The sequence below is a fragment of the Crocodylus siamensis genome, chromosome 2, assembly GCF_052110815.1.
Source record: "Crocodylus siamensis isolate JL-2025a chromosome 2, ASM5211081v1, whole genome shotgun sequence".
Lineage (NCBI taxonomy): Eukaryota > Metazoa > Chordata > Crocodylia > Crocodylidae > Crocodylus > Crocodylus siamensis.
The window spans coordinates 66,176,919-66,196,810 of record NC_143396.1 but is presented as its reverse complement, the minus strand read 5'-3'; the positions used below and the strand labels follow the sequence as shown (position 1 = coordinate 66,196,810).

Sequence of the window (19,892 nt, the reverse complement as noted above, 5' to 3'; positions counted from 1 at the left end):
CCAGCGAAGCGCGGGCCTGCTGCAGAGGGAGCGGCGCTGCCGGGCGCGTGCGCCCCCGGCCCAGCACATCCCGGCGCACAGAAGCGGGCGGTGACGGGTGGGGGGCATGTTGCAAAAATGCTGCGGTTCGTTTCTCAGGAGGCGAAGAACTCTCAGACACACTATTAGCAACACAAAAGGTATATTTGCAAATAGGGTCAGAGTGAAGACAAAAGACCACACTCTGCCTCTGAGGAAAACTCTCAGCTGGGTTTTATCCCTTCCCTCCTGGGCACGTGTGCAGAAGCAGGAACTCTTACAACTCATTTCCGGTTCATACAAACATATATGAAATGACGTCACGTCATCCGTCGCATGTGCATTATAATTAACTACTTAAGTATGCAGGGCGGATAGGCATATATGCATTAGCTAATTACGCATGCTTAGAAAGCTCTCCAGGTTACCAAAAGTTCAAACCCCCCCCTTTCCCAAGGACACAGCCAATTAAATCACAGCCTTTGTAGTTTACAAGAGTAGAGGCAGAGGAGTTTGAAGGTATGTGTGATTTAGTGTTACAAAGAGATAGTAAATTAGCGAGATGTCCTTGGTGGTGTTTCTTCTTATCAGGTACGAGATACAAACTGTGCAGTTCTAACAACACTCTATTCACTATACATTTTTAATAATATTTCTAACAGGCAGATGGCGGCGGCCATGTGCTCGGGGCTGGTGGGGGCGGCGGTGGAGGGGGGCGCGCGGCTGCTGTACTGGGCGGCGGCGGCAGGGGGCGCCCTGCTCGTGGCGCTGGGGGCAGCCCCCGCCCTGCGCCTGCTGGCCGCGGCCCTGGGCAGGTGGCGGCAGCTGCGGACGGTGCCAGGGCTCAGCCCCTGCTACCCGCTGCTGGGCAACGCGCAGCTGCTGGAGCGCACGGCGCACGGTAGGAGCCGCAGGCACAGCGGGGTGAGGGGGCTCTGCCTGCCTCTGGCATTGGCCTTGGAGACACGCCGGGGTAGAGAAGCCTGGAGCCGGCGCGCGGGTCGGGTCCCATCACGGATACTGGAGGAAGCTGCCCCGGCCCCCGCAATCTCTGAAGGAGGCAGGAGGTGGGAACTGATAAGGGAGGTGGGAGGAGATAAGCGGTAAGAGCAGGCTCCGGCTTGTCTCTGCCTGGGCCCTCTGCCAGGACCCAAGGTCTTGAATAGATGCGCTGACCGAGGCGAATGGGGAGGATGAGGGGGAGTAGGGGTGTTGCCCCCACTTCCATTCCTCCTCTGCTCCTGCCACCCCACGGAGCTGAGGGTCCGGCCGAGCTGCCTGGCTCCTCTGCCAGAGTGGGTGGCAGCTCGTCCTGCCTGCCCCTGAGGCCAGAGGGCCAGCTCATGACAGCACCTCCTTTTCATAATCCTAGATCCATCCTTACTTACTGTGCGCTCCCTCCTGCATCTGCCAGAGCTTCCAACTAAGGCAGATTCATGCCTGCTTACTCTCTTTCTAACTATTTGGCCTCCATAGGATAACACTCTGGCCCCCGGTCATAGACTCATAGAAAGTGAGGGTTGGGAGGGAGCTCAGGATGTCGCATCTAGTCCCCAACACAGAGGCAGGCAGTTATTTCGGGTGGAGGGCTGCTTACTGAGTTTTGGCAAGCCATTGAGGGCTGCATGACAGGCAGCCAGGAACAGATAAATGCAAATTTTCTAAAATTTTTAGGGGCCCTGTGGGCCAGATAGAATGGCCTGGCGGGCTGCATCTGGCCCCCAGGCCGCATTTTGCCCACGCCTGCCCCAACTAGATCGTCTCAGCCAGGGCTTTGTGTACTGGGGTCTTAAAAGCCTTCAAGGATGGAGAGTCCACAAGTTCTCCGAGTAACCTGCCCTTTACTACCCTCCTAGCAAGAGTTTTTTTCCTAATATCTAACCTACCCTTGCTGGAACTTGAAACATTGCTCCTTGTTCTCTCATCTGCCACCACTGAGAACAGTGTAGCTCCATCTTCTCTGTAACCACCCTTCAGATAGCTGAAGACTGCTATTAAATCCATCCTCTGCTCAGTCTTCTCTTCTCCAGACTACATGAGCCCAACCCTCTGAGCCACAACTGTCAGCCAGTGGTTGTGGATGTTCTGTCTGTTTAAACTGTATGGTCAAGGTCATACTGCCTGGCTGGATTTTGCTCTCCACTGAAGTGCCCCAGTGTGCTGCACAATACCAAAGCTTTGTCATCTTGAAAAATAATCCTTTACAACAGCAGATTCCCCCTCAATTATTCTAGGTCAGTGGTTCTCACAAGGGAGTTCCCCAGCCTATAGGTATGGCTCTGGTTCTTCCTCCCCAGGTGCATCACCTTGCACTTGCCGGTGTTGAATCCCATCCTATTCTCATCTGCCCACCCCTGTAACCTGTCTAGGTGTGATTGCAGCCTATTCCCTTCTAGCGTGCCCACATCCCCCCCACATCTTAGTGTCATCAGCAAATTTGAACAGGGTGCTATTTACCCCCTCATCCAAGTCTGATGAAGATGTTGAACAGTGCAGGCCCAAGGACTGTTTGTTTGTGTTTTATTTTTGAGCCCTAAACCTAATGTCTCTCTTTTGGAAGTTATCCATGATTATTGGAAGTCAGAAAACAGTTTCTTTTAGTTTGATGCAGAGTATAAAGGTGGTTGTAACGAGGAAGACAATACTATAAAGACAAAAGATCAGATTCTGTCATTGGCTTACATACAGACATGGCACCTGTTTGTGTCCCCAAATGGAAACACACATGCATTCTCAAGGCAAACATCATTACGCTATCATGTGTTGTGACTCAGAACTAATCTGAGAATAACAGTGTCAGAAACCTTTCATTAACTTCAATGAGAGGAGGATCTGGACCAAGATGTGAGCACCTCCCACAGTACAAAGGACTGGGAGAACATAAATATTCTGCTCTGAATGCTGTTTATAGAGACTAATATGAGTCTCTTAGCTATTCTTATGTTCTAATATTGCCATGGAATTTTTTTGTAACAAAGGTGCTCAGATTTTCCACTTGCTCTCTCAAATGGACTGAATTAAGGCCTTGCAACTAACATGGAATATTTAGTGCTTAGTAGATGATCCTTTACCGCCTAAGGTTTTCCTTCCATCTGTTATCAGTGGTGTTGGTCAGAAAAGTCATTACTATGAAGATGGATGCATGGTCAATGCACCCGATAGGTTTGCTGAATACATCCTTGATTAACTATATTGATTAGTCACATAATCTCTGTGTTCCTGTGTTACCCATAGATAAAATATGGATAAATATTCTTCTTTTATTTTATTTTATTGCTTGTCCCATCTATTTCTGTTAAAGTTGAGTGCTGTCTTTTTGTATGTATCTGTAGAAAGCCTATTTTAGGAAAGTCATCAATTTGGTTGGGATGACTAAGTTTCTTGCTAATAAATACTTAAAAGATGTGTGCTTTGTCACAATACCAAAGCTCCAGCTGCAGTAATGACAGAAGTTCTATTTCTGTTACTTTCCAGTGTTCTTTGAAAAAATGATGCAATGCTGTGAAGAAAACAGGAATCAATCACTGTTAAAACTTTGGATAGGGCCACTGCCTTGTGTGCTCTTATATCATCCTGATACTGTGGAGGTGAGTTTGCCTACTCCTCTTGAATCTGTGATTGTGGGCATATCTGGTGATGTTACTAAACATGAGTCAGTCCATAATTGGAAGTTTGGAAATTGGAAATTTATGTTGTTTAATCTGTAGCGTGCATAGTTAACATTGAAAAAAGCTGGTCAGATAGCCCTGTTACCAGTGACTAAACCTATTAGTTGGGGTGAGATTTTTACACTTCATGCTGGTCACTCCCTCTGTTCAGGTGTATTGAGAAACTACTCAGTGGGCGCATCTACGAGACATTTACTGCGCGGTTAACATCTTGGTGTCTACACATGTGTCCCTATTAGGTTGGAGTAAACAAATTTATGGAGTAAAAAACTGTAGCAGTTCATGTGTGATGTTGGAAGGGCTTGCTGGGGCATGATGGTGCTTCACTGTGGGGGTGCCTGCCAGCTAGGCCCTCAGTGAAGCTCCCTTGTGTCCCAGCCACCCCTCCGCAGCATATTGAGCTGGGGGGAACAGCCCTGGGCTAGCAGGCTGACTCCCAGGGCCCCCTGCCAGCAGGTGCTGTTTCAACCCAGCTCAACTTGTTATACATGGATAAACTCTGGAATTTGCACCATAGTTTCTTGCTCCCAGGCTTACATTCAAACAGTGTGCCTGGGAGCAATAAACTCTGGTGTTTATTCATGTGCCTTAATTTCTCAGTTGCATTTGTATCAGTTGCATCTCGCAGGAGGAGATTGTATGTTATTAGGGAGGGACATGGGTATTTTCTATTCAGTAGGTGCCTCTACACATTGCCGTAAGGCAATATTGCTATGATGCCATGCAATAGTACATCCCTGAAGTACTAAATCACAGCACAGTAACCACCCATACTACACTGTACGAGCAGCACATGCTTAGATTTCCCTGCTATGTTGCTATAGCTGTGCACTATAAATGGGCAGCGTGCTATTATGGAAACATAGCTAGTGATCACATGTAGACCTATGTGATCATTACATCACCACAGCTTGCCGTACGGCAATGTAGTGCATTGCTATGTCGCTGTATGGCAATGTGTAGACACACCCAGTAAAACTGAGGAACAGTGTCCTGTAGGATTTGCAGGTTGATGGAGCATGCAGGGTAGTCCTAAATGGTTTTCGTTTCTTTGGGGATAAATGTAAATCTTGATTCCCTGTTTTTAGGCACCAAGTTATGGATCAGGCCCCACTGTGTTAGGAAATGTACAAGCACAGAATAAAGAGATGGCTCATCCCCCAGAAAACACATGATCTTTTATTAGACACAGATAGACAAATAAGCAAGAATATAACAAGGCAATATTAGTTGAGGTGATAGGCAGTAATCATACATCTTCTAAAAGATATTCCTCCCCCAATCTTTTTCTCTACTGGCAGGTTATTTTGAACAGTTTGAAGAATATAGACAAATCCTATACTTACCAGTTTCTACATCCGTGGCTTGGCACAGGACTTCTAACAAGGTATTCCAAAGTTATGTGGGGTTTGATACTTAAGTTTATAATACAGCTTATACTGTTAATGTAAACTATAATGTCTTAAAGCTTTTTCTTTGCAAATGAGGAGCATAACAGACTAATTTAGAGTGTTTATAGTATAACCTATGCAGGTATTAGCTCACATTTCCTGCAGTATTGCTCTTCTCAGGACATGGAAAAGAATACAAGTTCATGCTTTGCAAGGGATACAGGTAGGACTTTACGAGGCCGTGCTTGCAAGTACAGAACTCAAGTTTTCACAGGTATCAACTACCTTTAACTATTCAAAGAAGACTCTTCCAAGTATAGCTCTTCAAAATGTAATATAAGTCCACATGGCACTTACAGTCTTATTGATCTAGACATCGTCTATGCTCATCCCCAACTCCATGTACCTCAGGAAGCAAAACTTGGCATACTGCACAGTTTGTACATAAACTTCTGCCTTGAACAGTGGAAGTAGTTCACAGCTATACTCCTAGGACAGATACCACTGAAAAGCACTAGACAGACTCTTCTAAACCACACATTTTACTATATTTTATCAATGAGAGTTCATGGCCAGACTGAATATAGTCTATGATCATTGAGTATTGCAAATCAATAGGAAGAGACTGGTTTGTAATTACTACAAAGCAGAGTGCAAAGTACATCTGTGGAAAGAACAGCACCAGGCCCACATATGGCTTGCAATGCAGCATGAGGCATGCCTCCTACCATTAGGTAGCTAACACTAGTAGGTAGAAAAAACAGTAGTTTCTGAAAAGTGCATACATTCATAGACTGTGATGGGTCAGTATGTTCTAACACTGACATATTCTGTTTCATAAATAAGCTTATTGACTTATAAGTGAGAGACAAATTCACTTATTTCCATCAAATTCAGTGTATTTGGCTCAGTGAGGTATATTTAGCTACACTTGTCTTTATGCAACATAAATGAATCTTACCTGCAGCAGGTACTTGCAAGGTATTTAAAAGTACCATATTGATTCAAATGTAAGACAACCTTGATTACAAGATGACTCCCAATGACTAGGTTTTATATTTGGGAACTTAAGAATTTTCTAGGAATAGAATCTAATTATGGCATTTTGCCTTGAATTTGCCCCTTTTCCACTGGTACAGTAGGGAAAATAAACCTGAAGGACTCTGCTTGTCTCCAACTTTATACCTACCTAACCTCCTTACTGTCAAACCCTATCCTCCCTGAGAACGTGAAAATGAGAAGCAAATTTGAAAAAACTGACCTTGAAAATAAACATAGCTATAGTAAATTGAACACCGTAACCATAGACTTAGTTCATCCAGAATTGATGAATATTACCTTTATTGAAGCTGCTGCAAGTTTTAGCACAGGTGCTCCATAAATATACTATTACACCTACTTATATATAGTACAAACTAGAAACTACATGATATTAAAAGCCAAACAGCTCATGATTTACCACATAATTCGTTGGGCTGAGCTCCACCAGATTGAACAGTGTTTGCAACCATGGTGATGCCATTGAGCAGTGCTGACCTGTATGTGTATGTACTCTAGATACCAGCTGCCACCCCCCTCCCCAGGATCCACATGCTAATTAGCTGCCCACTTACAGAATTGTAGAAAGTTAGGGGTGAAAGGGACCTCAGGAGGTCATCTAGTCCAACTCCTTGCTCAAAGCAGGACACTTCTCAAGTAGATAATTCTAGCCAAAGCTTTGTCTAGCTGGGTCTAGAAAACCTCCATGGATGAAGCTTCCACCACCTCTCTGGGTAACCTGTTCCAGTGTTTTACTACCCTCCTACTGAGAAAATTATTCCTAATATATAACCTAACCTTCCCTTGTTGCAAGTTGAGACTGTTGCTCCTTGTTCTGTCATCTGCCACCCCTGAGAACAGCCTAGTTCCATTCTCTTTTGAACCCCCTTCAGGTAGTTGAAAGCTACTATTAAGTCCCCTCTCAGTCTCTTCTTCACTAAATTAAATAAGCCCAGTTTCCTCAGTCTTTCCTCATAAGTCATGTCCAGTGGCAACGTGTAGGGGGTGCATGTGCATCCCCTGAGAGCACTGGTGTATCCCCTGTCAGACCATGCTCCCCGCTTAGGCGATGGGCGGGGGCTCAGGTGGGAGTGCTGGTGTCCCCCCTGTGAGCGTCAGCCAGAATGAAACAGTGAATGAAGCAGCTGCAGCTTCTGGGAGCTCCACAGCCACTTTCAGGTGAGTGTGATCAGTTGCAGGGGACCCCCCTCTCTCCAGTCGCTGACTGGTCAACAGGGGGACATGTGCCCCCCCGCCCCAACTCAGATGGCACCAGTCACCCATGGTCATGTCCCCCAGCCCCCTCACCTTTTTTGTCACCCTTCGCTAGACTCTGTCTCCAATTTGTCCATGTCCTTTCTGTAGTGGGGGCCCAAAACTGAACACTGTACCCCAGATGTGGCCTCACCTATGCTGAATAGAGGGGAATAATGAGTTCCCTGGACCTACTGCCAACACACCTACCAATGCAGCCCAGTATGCCATTAGCCTTCCTGGCAACAAGGACACACTGCTGGCTCATATTCAATGTATTGTCCACTGTAACCCCTAGGTCCTTTTCTGCTGAGCTTCTGCCCAGCCAGCTAGCCTCCAGCCTGTAATGGTGCATAGGATTGTTCCATCTTAAGTGTAGGACTTTGCACTTGTCCTTGTTGAACCTCATGAGAGAGCTTTTGGCTCAATCCTTCAATTTGTCTAGGGTACTCTGAATCGTAGCTCTACCCTCCAGCATATCTGTTACTTCCCACAGCTTGGAATCATCTGCAGATTTGCTGAGGGTGCACTCCATGTCATCTTCCAAGTTGTTGATGAAAACATTGAACAAAACCAGCCCCAGGACCGACCTCTGGGGCACTTAACTTGATTCCAGCTGTCAACTAAGTATTAAACCATTGATTACTACTCTCTGAGTAGTCACTACCATTTAGCTAATTTAGATGGGTTACATTAACCTATTCTAGGTGCCACTACTTTTGTGGCACTGAGGGACTGCTTTCTCACCTTTCCCCTCAGCCTTTTGGATAAGAGCAAGTAAGACTAGGTGGGCATCTGAACTCCAAGGCTTTCATGAGGCCTGAGGATGCCACCCCCCAAAAAGTAGGTTTGTATCAGCATTTTGGCACCAGAGAAGGATATCTGAACTTGCTCTGGTCTTTCTAAGTGCTGGCCTAGTATTGCAGTACTTCCAAGCCCAGTGCTTGTTCCCCTCTGGGAGAACAGCTGCTCTTTTTTTTTTTTTTTTAAGGGCTGTGCACAGAAAATAAGAGGTTTCCATCTGCATCTTTGTCCAGTACGGGCCATGTGTTTTATAGTTGTGCTTAGTGTTGGGTGTGTTTAATTGGGTTCATAGTTGGTCTACATTAGGGTTCATAGTTGGTTTACTTTACTGAGCACATGCTGCTTTTGGCAGCAGTTTAATGATAGACAGTGTATTTAATGAGGTTTCCTTGTAATTGAATGTAAGACGAGTGACTTTTCCCCGTCCATGCTGACTGGGGGGGAAAAAAACCTCATCTTGTACTTGAATAAATATGGTAATTATTAGGGCTGTGTGAAACTGCACTGTTCTGTTTCAACTTGAGTTTCGAGGTTTCGACAGAACAGCGTTTCGTTTTGAATTTCATTTAAATTTGAAACAGCTGTTCCATTTTGCTTCATCGAAACAGTGAGGCTGGTTCGATGCTGTTTTGATGTTTGGCCCATTAGCTATAATGGAAAAGCTTGAAACAACCTCTTTCATTTGGCAGACAGATCGGGGCTGCGGGCCCCCTATCTGCCTGCTTGTGCCTGCCAGATGAGGAAGGGAAGCTGGTGCTACCGCCTGGGACTGGGGAAGGGAACTGAGCCCAATTGCTCAGTCCTCATCCCCCGCGCTAGATCTGGCTGGGGATGGGAAGTCAGCCCAGCTGCTAGATCTGGGCTGGGGAGGAGAACTGAGCGATTGGGCTCAGTTCCTTTCCCCAGCCTGATAACAGTGCTTGGGAGGGGAACTGAGCCCTCTGCGCTGTGATCAGCTTCCTGCAGCTGGGTGGCGGGAGATGGGGAGAGCCAGCCCTAGTTCTCCCGTGTCTCCCACCACCTCGTGCTGGCTGCTTTGAAATGCGAAATGTTTCGAAACTTTCAAAACTTTTTGACTAGTCTCGTTTTGTTTTGAAGGTGTTTTGAAGCCCTTCATTTCAATTCGATTTCACTGTTTCGAGCTCGAAATGAGTGGAAACAGTGTCAGATCAAAACAGCTGGCGAAATTTTGCACAGCCCTAGTAATTGTGTGTCAATAGCAACACTAACAGTTTATGTTCTCAAGTGGATATTCCAACTGCAGGGGAAGAGAGACCATATGAAATAACTATAGAACACAGAATCTTAAGCCAGACACTGTTTATACTTCGAAAATGTGCAACCTCAGTTCAGGTGCATAATAATAGTTATTGCTCATGTATGACTTGATTATAAATGAATACATGTTGTTGTGTCTAGTTTACAGATTGGGAAGCCAAAGGAAACTATAGTGATTCCCACAAAAGCCATAATAAAAGACTGTTCCTTCAGCATATGTGATAAATATGCACAATTCACAAATACAACCCCACCCCCCATCATTTGTATAGCTTATAAGCAAAGGCAGCTACAACTATGACTTTGACCATTAATGTTTGAAAACTTCCTTTTCACTTACCAGCAGTGACAAATCTATGACCGGAACCCATCTCTCTTGACTCTTGGTCCAAAATTTGCTCTGCTGACTCCTGTACAGTTGCTGGGGTATAGAACAGATCAAATTTTATATTTAGCTCATTCTCAGCTCCTGAGGCACAGTATAACTTTTTTGCATAGTCATCAGAAGTCTGCACAACATGCTTCTTCTCACTTGCTTTATCTCTGTCCCAGTGAAATTTGAGCTCTTGACTGTCTAGTGGCCCAGTTTCCATGGGGAGAAGATGGTGTCCCTAACTATCCTGTCTGTAGTCTGGTGATTAGGATATTCTTCCGAGGTATGAGTGATCTAGAACCTAGATTTCCTTGTTCTTAGGTAAGGTCTTTACCCAGTAGAATACTAAGTAAAGGAGAGTAACTTATCCTGTCTGCTTCCACTTCCTGCCTGTAAGGAAAATAAAAAGTGTAAGCCAATTTTCACTTGTTTTGCCACCACATTTGCCACCCCTGAGGGCTGGATCCAAAGCATGGAGCAGTGCCAACTAGCCTGTGGGGCTACCTAAAAAGCTGGAAATTTGGCAGAAGGATGAGCAGTGGTGACATTAATTTCTGCAGTTCTTGGAGCTGCCAATTGCTGCTAGTTCCACTGCCAAATTTCTGGCCAATGGGCAGTCTTGTGGGGCAGTTGACACAACTCCACACTCCTTATCTGGCCTATAGGGCTGTCTGGAGTCAGAAACTTGGCAGTGAGACAAATAGTAATTGCCATTGGTTTGGGAGCCTTGGCAATTAATGCTGCCACCACTTGTCCCACTGCCAAATTTCTAGCCCTGCAGGCAGAATGATATAGTTCTGCAGTCCATACCTTTGACATTCCTGCTGTAGAGAATACAATGTGTGAGTTGTTCCTGGCATATATTGCTTCTGCCAGCTTGAGTCTTGGTCTGGCTCATTCCTGCAGTGTGTTTCCCAAAGAGCACATGGCTGTAGGGCTAGGTGGGATCACAGGAGTGATGTAGGGAATTCTGGGGGAGGATGAACTAGCTCAGTGCAGCGGTATTGTTTGTATTTCCTCAGGAAGCAGTATTCTGACCAGTTTCATTTAATTTAATTCATACTTGCCCTGTTGATGTTGCTCCATGTATTCAGAAATTTAGAAGTGTGCCTTGCACTCAAAAGCTCATCTAAATCTACCCTAAATATGCAGTTGGTCTAATAAAAGATATCACCCACAAAAATCTTGCCTCTTACATGTTTCCTAGACCATCACAAATACAGCACAACTCTAACACTGCCATAAATCAACAGAGTGCTCTTAGTTATCATTTATGTAGATGTGCTGACATAGACTACAGAGGCTATTGGCAAGTAAAGTTTAGCTTTACTAATAATGGTACTAATTGTAAATGTTTGAATGCTAGGAAATGTATAATCTACTGAACACCTCAACAAACACTTTGTTTCCTTTGTGATATATTTTTTCCCTTATGTTGTAATATCTAACTGTATTTTGTAGCACTGGAGATAAGTGGCGTTCCACGAGAAAAATGATAACACCCACTTTCCACTTCACAATCTTGGCTGATTTTCTAGCAGTTATGAATGAACAAGCCAATATTTTAGTTCAGAAGCTTGAAAAACATGTTGACAAAGAACCATTTGATTGTTTTCTAGACGTCACTCTGTGTGCTCTGGATATCATTTGTGGTAAGTCCTAGGTACGATTCAACAATTGCTAGGAAAGTGTAGTAAATGACAGCAATACAATAATAAAGAAACTTCCAAGTACAGTGTTGTAGTGCTATTGGAGATCAATATGGAATATGAAATGAAAAAGAAGTAAGGGAAGATGAATATTAGAACTAGAATAAGAAAAAAAGAGTACATCTACAAAATAATACCCTGCCAAGGGAATGTAAATGATTCCAGTATTTGCAAGTACTGCATGACTGTGTTCATTTATCTACCTCGCTAAATTTTCTTTTTCTAGAAACTGCAATGGGCAAGAATATTGGTGCACAGAAGAATAATGATTCTGAATATGTCCTTACTATTTACAAGTAAGGGTAGCTCTTTCAGGTCTGTTTTCTAATTGTGTTGATTAAGATTAAGATTGGCCCAAGCCAGCAGTAACACCTAGGTCTTACAAAAGCAAAATCCAGAGCTGTAGGACACCTGAACAAGAGCAATTTACCTCGGTACAGTAAGTATTACCTTGTACCCATGTATGGAAACAGGTGATGGAAGGAAGGATGGCAAGGTGTAATGGGGTGCACCTCCAGGGGTGGTCATGACACCCCTAGTGGCTGTACTACATCTGTCTGCCTACCCTGGCCCCCTAATGTGGCATCTCTTTCCCACTTGCCATGCCTTGATGTTAGTCTTAATATGCTGTTTAGGAGGTTGTCTTTGGGGTAACTGGGGCCCTGCCTTGATACCTTGCCTCCTCCCTCCTCATCCTTAGGTTACTAGTCTGGCTAGCGTACATCGGGATCCATCCTTCTTTTTTCCTTCCTGTGGCAGGGCACTGTTGGTGCCTACCAATCCAAGGGTTAGGCCAGGGAGAGAGCAGTTGCTTGATGAGGGCAGCCATTTAATACCCAGCTCTCTATGCTGAAGGGGAGCAGTTTGTGACCAGCCAGCAGGGAAGAAACATTTCCCTGCTGAGCTCTGTTGCTCCAGGAAGACCTTGGAGGTAAGGGCAACAGCTTATGGGGATGGTTTGGAGGTCCTGGTCCTGGGCATGACCTTAAACTTCACCCTGCTAGGGATGGGTGGCCTGGTGGGGCTCCTAGTGGTGTTGGAGCCCCCAGGAAGGGCAGTTACCTCTCCACGGAAAGGCCGGTCAGGGTGCCTTAATAACTAGCCCCCACAACTGGGTGGGTAACCCTATAGTAAGGCCTGAGAAGGTGGACCATGTTGGAGAATGTGGGCTAGTTGCTCAGAAGCCTGAACTGAGGCACCCTTGTCTGGTCAGTGCTGGGGCCAGGACCAGAAAGGTCAAGAAGGAGTGTGGGGGAGGGTGTAGGTGCATGTGTGGATGCATTTTTGGGATTTGTGGGGAAGGGTGGCTAGGTGTGGTGAGTATGGGGGTGGGTGGATATGGGGGGCTGAGGGTATGTGGGGGGCTGATGGGTTTGGGGTGTGGGATGATAGAAACTATGAAACTATGAATCTATGGTACATGTGTGTGGTGGGGTATATGTGGGGCCCCTCTGTAAGCCCCCCCACACATGCCCCGCCATTATGCATAGCCCTTGCCACCAGCAGCATGCAGTAGAGCCTCACGGTGGTAATGGCTCATGGCAGGTGGAGCCTCCTGGCGGCATAGGGTCCTGGCGAGCCCCAGGATTGCACATGGCCAGCCTTCTGGCTCCATCATTCAGGGCTTACATACAGTTCTGAGGTTCTCCATCTGAACCCCATGCTGCTGAAGCCCTGTGCAAGGAAGCTGGTGGTGCAGGTCATGGGGCTTAGCTGGAGTGGCAGAGCCCAGCTCCATAGCATGGAGCTCCCTGCCATTCCCTATGACCTGCACGTAGCAGTGAGCAGGGTCGGGCCACCGGCTCTATTGTGTGGGGCTCCCCACTGGAGGTGCGCAGTTCAGACAGAGAACCTGGGAACTGTATGTGAGCCCTGGGGAGCCCAGCATGATGGAGCCAGGCAGACTCCACACCCCCACTGGCCTGGGCTCCATGCTCTGGCTGCCCGACCCTGGGCCCCTGCTGGCCCTCGCCCCAGCACACTGGTGCAGGCCCTGCACTCCCACCCAGCTGCTGCTTTGCTCCCTCCTAGCATTTGCTTCCCACCTTCCACCTGCCCATCTGCCTGCTGCTGCTACTGCCACCACTTCCCCATGTGAGCACAGCAGGGGCAGCCAGGCTGGGTACAGTGAATTGGGAGATAGATATCGACCTGCAGACCAGATAAAATGGCTCATGTACAGTATTTTGCCCACCCTTGGGCTAGGTTTTGTAGAGTGTGAGTCCATGGCCCAGGTTCAGTTGTTCTTCTTCATTTGGCCTCTGCTGTAGGTAGCTTTCCCCTGCTTCTCAAGTTGGGACCCCTCCTGGCAGTTGGGGCCTCTACAACTGGACAAGCCATCACTCTGATGCAAGTAATCTTTCTCCCTTTGGGGTACAAAAGTTCTGGTTTTAAAGGGGCCTTGCTAATTCTTCCTCCCCGGTCTTCTTTTCCCTTTAACAGGGTTAGGGTTCCCTATTATATAAGGGTATAGGAAAACATATACATTTTCCACATATGCAAGAGAGATATGTAATGAATGAATAAGTTCTACACCAACAGATGAACAGGCTGCAGTTGCAATTCAGCCAGAGCTGCTTAGAGACAGGAGAGATTCTGCAAGTTCAGAATTTCTATTCTAAATCAGAACAACACAAACAATCCCCATGGAAATAACATTCTGCTAAATGGTGTGTCAATTAAAACTTATAATACCCATAAAACCAAAAAACTTCATTTCAGTGCTGAACTCTTAAAATGTTATATGATATTTTTGGAAGTGTCATTTCAAAATTAAAAATAAAAACAAGATGTCTTAATAATATCAGAAATTTTCTGTTTTTGTTTTTTTAACTAAATTTTAGCAAACGTTGACATACTTTTCAAAAGTTTGTGACAGAAACTTTGTTTGTTTATTTTTTTTAGATAAAAATCCTGATGATTCCTGACAGTTTAAATTCAGCCCATTTCTGGCTAACATAGATTGAAACAGTCACCACTACCTATGTGACTCCTTTTGGGAAAGGAAGGAGCGGAACACTAGATCCACATAGCAGATTGAGCATAGATTACCAGTAGCTTGCAAACCAAATTAGAATGCAATGTTTTGCACTGCTGACTAAACACAGGATGTCACAACATGAATTTGATTAATTAACTTTAGGGGAAACATGTGTTTCCTATATGTCACCAGTGGCATAACTAGGATGCAAACCCTGCTGGAGAGTGCAGGGATGGGAGAGGGAGAATTATTTGAAACTCCCTCCCAGGGTACAGAAGGGTCGTTCCCCCATTCTAGATCATAGAAGTGACTTTGAACTTGAGAACATTGGAAATCTGTGCAGAAAGCGGTGCAGGTATCACTAGAGAAGCAACAGTATGGATGAGTTCATTTCTCTTGAATTTTAATCGCATGGTTTTCTCACTACAAAATTATTTTGCCAGAAGTTCTCTGTGTTGCTGGGGTTTGTTCATTAGATGACAATTACAATGATGTTAAAATCAGAGGAAACATCATGTGAATTGTTAGATGAATAATTAGAAAGCAGATGAATAAAAAGTTCAGCTTTCCATACCACTTCACCAATACAAATCCAAATGAAAAGATTTAACATCAGTAAAGTTAAATCAGGTTTATACCACAGCAATGCTGAAATAATTTGGTCCTGAGTTTCCTTTCTTTCTATTGCCAAATATACTAGTTTAATATTACTTTGACATGGGAATAGATTTCACTCACTCTCTCAAACGCTGCTAAATTACAGTAGATGCTTTTGACATTATAAATAGAAAATAATAATAAAAGCAGTTTGTACCCCTAAAGACAAAATGATTGTGTCCGCATCATAAAATGGTATTTTACATCAGTTTGGGGATATTTTGATTGCCTTAGGCTTTTAAGGATTCGTTGTGATTGTGTTTTTGGCAATAAATATTAATTAGTGCTATTTTTCATATCCTAGAATGAGTGATATGATTCATCATAGACAAAAGGCTCCTTGGCTTTGGCCTGACCTTACATACCTTCTCTTTCAAGAAGGAAGGGAACATAATAGAAGTCTCAAAATCCTCCACAGTTTTACTGACAAGGTAATCTGTTATTCTTCTTTTCATTGTGTTCCAGTTAATGAAAAGAAGTAGATCAATGGAAGAGAGATCAAAATGTGATTACAGTGGCCCGCAGTTTAGTCTTTGAGAAGATCACCTTATCTGAGAGAGGTACATGATAAATGAACCTGTGGGTTTAAGAAGGTAGGACTAGCCAATTCCCAGTTATAAAACCCAGCTGGAAGTTACTTGGGCTAAGAATGCAAAAGGAGAGGGCCACAGGAGAGAGGTAGTCTTTGAAGCAGTGGGACTCTTAGGAAAGAGTCTCTGGGAATGGTATCCTAGCTTGGCTGGAGGAACTATACTGTTTGTCTAACTAGGGACATATGTAACATTTGAAACCTTTCAAATGGCTTTGAAAAACTTCTGACATTTTTATAAGGCTACTGTACAGGTGTGTGAGCAGGGTAAAACATTCCAAAGAGTGACAAACATAGACCTGTAGGGAACAGATACTGTTTTGTACCATTTTGTTCCACCTTGCATCTGTATGAATCAAACGGTCCTCCAACATCCCAAATGCAACATACTCTCCTTGACTGTCTCCTAGGATCTCAGAATGTCAGGAGCAGTGGTGCTGGCAGTGCCTACTGTGCCAGGGCCCCCAGTACTCTGCTCTGAGACTCCTAGCACTCGGGGCACCAGGGGGACTCCCTGCACCCTGGCTGTATAGGTCACTCCAAGCACTTCTGGAGCTGGAATCCCCCCACAACCTTCCTCACTCTTTGGCATTGAGTCCCCTCCACTCCCCCTGCCTGGGGTGGTGGAGAATAAAGCCTCAGTTCCCCAAAGTCCTCTCTTGCTGGGGGATATACTACTGCATGCAGCTGCGGAAACTTCGATGTGCTCCAGCCAGGGATCAGAACTAGGGTTGCCATCAGAGAGGACATTCCAATTTTCTGCTGCTCTGTCCTCTATTGATATGAAACCCAATGCCTTTTGCCCTCTATTTTTCTCTTCAAGAGAAAAACAGAGGACATAAAGGCATCTGGTTTTGTATCAATAGAAGAGGACAACTGGACTGTCCTCTATGATGGCCACCCTAGTCAGAACAGGGGCTATATGTCTGTCTGGAGGCTGAAACACTACCTTTTTGAAACACTTCCTAGTCCTGTGAATCTCAAGCAAGGTGCTGCAGTACCCTGGGGTGCCTTGAGGACCTTTCAGGGCTGGTGAGGGTTGCCACACAATTGAAGTATTGTTATGTGCACAAACATGATTCACAAGATAAATGCAGAGGTTGCCTATGCACACGCTTCGGGGGGGGGTGGGGAGGCATTTTAATTAGAGGGTTCCCATATAGCTGCTCTTATTAAAATGGCTCCCTGTCATATGTATTAAGCCCTTGCACATTTCAAAATCGCCATGCAATGCTTTATCTAAAACTCATTTGATGAGGTTTGGATAAAGTGCCCCTGCGGCCATTTTGACATGCCCATGGCCTTAATACATGTGATGCTGGAGCATTTTAATTAGATGCAGGAATGTTCTAATTAGAGCATGGAGTAGACTCAGTGAATTGAGTCTGCTTCGATGGGCTCTAATTAGAACATAAAAAGTCACATCTATAGGCACTCAAAGAGGAATCCATAGTTCCTGACCTGTTGTGGTCTTTCTGAATTCTTTGTAACAGAAACAACGGTTTATTTTTTTTGTAGTAAAAAAAAGTGTGAAAACTAAAAGCTGGCATTTTCTGAGGGGTGCCTTGAGTGTATCAAGTGTTCTTTGAGTCTAAAGAGTTTGATAACCACAGTCTTAGCCTGTTATGCTTGAAAATGTTTCAAATGTGACATCTGCATGCACCTGAAATGTTATGTTAGAAAACCAAAGAACCCTGAAAGAGATATGGGCATGGCAGTGAGTCCTCTTGTGTTGGTAAGCTAGTTACTTTATACAATTTTTAGTTTCTAAAGGAACTTCCTGATGAAAAAAGTGTAACTCCATATGGGTAAATAGATTTAAATAAAGCTGTGAAAATCAAAGGAGACTCAGTCAAAACATACTACAAGATGGGATTATTTATCTTGTTGGTGTTGATTTATATTCTGTGACATGCAATAACATTCTGCAACACCATCTGATTGGTGCTAAAAGCTCGGAAACGAAGGACAGTCAAAATGAGGAGTCAAAACGATGTTTCTGTTAATGGTGCTTTGTGAAAAAGTAGGACTTAAATACTCAAATTCCATATGATTCACAACAATGCTGCGTTCAAACAGTGCACAGTATGGGGAGCCAAATATTAAGGGATGGATATATTTGTCCCTGTCTGCCACTGATTTGTGCAGAATATGGTGTTGGGGATGGAATCAGTTTTTAAGTATGTGGGGTAGAGATTAGTTTCTACACATATTGGTAGATTGGAGAACATAAGCACTGTATCATATATATTTTTTACCTAAAGGTTATTACAGAAAAAGCTAGTGAAAAAAAAAACCACGATGAAAGAAAATGTGACTTTGACAGTACCGGTGAACCAAATGAGTCAAAAAAGAGAAGAGCTTTCCTTGACATGCTTCTCAATGCAATGAATAATGAAGGGAACAAACTGAGCTACATGGATATTTGAGAGGAAGTGGACACTTTCATGTTTGAGGTATCCTGATGACCTGGGGACTTTCAGACTTTGAGATATTCTATTTACAAAATGTAGCTTTCCTTGTAGAAGAGAAGCTTTGCTTTTTCTTTTAAATCACTATAGCTATAAAAAACTAGGAGAAAATGAAGTTGGTGTTGATGCACACAATATAGCACAGAATCTCTTTCTTCAAAAACAGGCTCTTTCTTGTTCTGGAGAGAAGTGTGCATGTGCACACGCATGCACCTCTCTACAGAGCAAGAATTTGTTCTTATTTTGAATTGCAGAGCTGAAACAGACATGGAAAATTTCAAGCCACAAGTACAGTCTAGTGGTAACTACTCATTTGTTAAGACCCTGACATACTTGAGCTAGTCTTAGTCACATAAAGTACTGACCGTGTTCTGTTGGACCTGATCCAAAGCCCATTCAAGTCTTCATGTTGACTTAATGGATATTGGATCACTCTCCTAGTGATATAAATGACATAGGAATACATGGAAATGTAGCAACTGCTGTACCAGATCATTGGTCTATGAGCACTAATGTCTAAGGCACAGATGTCAAAGTTACATCTTCTGGGACAAGACTTGGCCCACAGAACACCATCATCTGCCCCCCCACCTCCAGGTGCTGCCCTATGGTCTCGAATTGACCTACATGGTGTGTATCAGATCAGGCCTGTGCACAGGGCCTGGGATGCAAGGTGCATACAATGCCCACCCTGGTTGGTCCAGGACACACTGCTGGCATCAGTCGGTCTGGGATCTGTGCTACATGTGGAGCTTGTTCTGGCTGGTCCAGGGTGGGTACTGTGTGTGGCATAGTCCCAGAGTAGGTGCCATGGGTGCTGGATCTAGCATGCAGGAGGGGACGTTGAATCCAGTCAATAGAGGCTTCAGGATACCATTTATCCAGGTTGTGGACCAGTTCTGAGCCACTCATTTGGCCTATGAGGCCAGATAAGTTTGACACCCCTGGTCCAGGGCAACGTCTAGACTGTCTCTCTTCTAAATCAATGACCCACACTGAGAAACAAGTTCTGTTCCAACCCTTTCACTCCACATGCAGCCAAGCTTAACAGTTAGGCAGAGTAGACAGTCAGGCCCTTAGAGGGGACTTGAGCACACAAAGTAGTAAGAGACAGAGTACAGACATGGTCTACCAATGGTCGGTACCACATGCATACCACACTGGAAGCTGTGAGAAACCAGGAGACAGATTATTCTGTCAGAACTTAGCTGTGCAGAAAGGAAAAATGTGTTCCTCATCTTCTCAGTTAGTGATTGCCTTGTCTCTGGGTTGTAACCTTTAATTGTTTAGTTACCTACCTGTTGATGTGCCAATTACTGACACAAAGACCTAATCCTCTTTTAAAATATTAATTGGCCTTAGCACTCCTGACATCTTGGGCTGTAAGTTCTACAGGTAGTTGTGTACTATGTCAAAGACTGTTACTTTTTAACAGTTTAAATGTTATGGTAATCAAATTTTATCGAAACTCTTCCTTTTCTTTTATTATGAAAAGGGGTTGGTAGGCTAGAAGCAGTCATTCCCCCTCATTGTTCATTAATTGATCAAATCTCTTCTCATCAATGTCCTGTCTAAAGTTAGCAAGACTTAAATTTTCCTCATATTAAAATGTACTTATGCCTCTAAGACATACAAAAAACTAGAACTCTTGGTTTCAAAATG

General features: G+C 44.4%; 1 pseudogene; it reads left to right on the top strand.

Annotated features, from left to right (window-relative positions):
- Window positions 1-684: 684 nt before the first annotated feature.
- LOC149870346 (cytochrome P450 4V2-like) overlaps window positions 685-19,892 on the top strand; it is a 32,533-nt pseudogene continuing 13,325 nt past the window's right edge.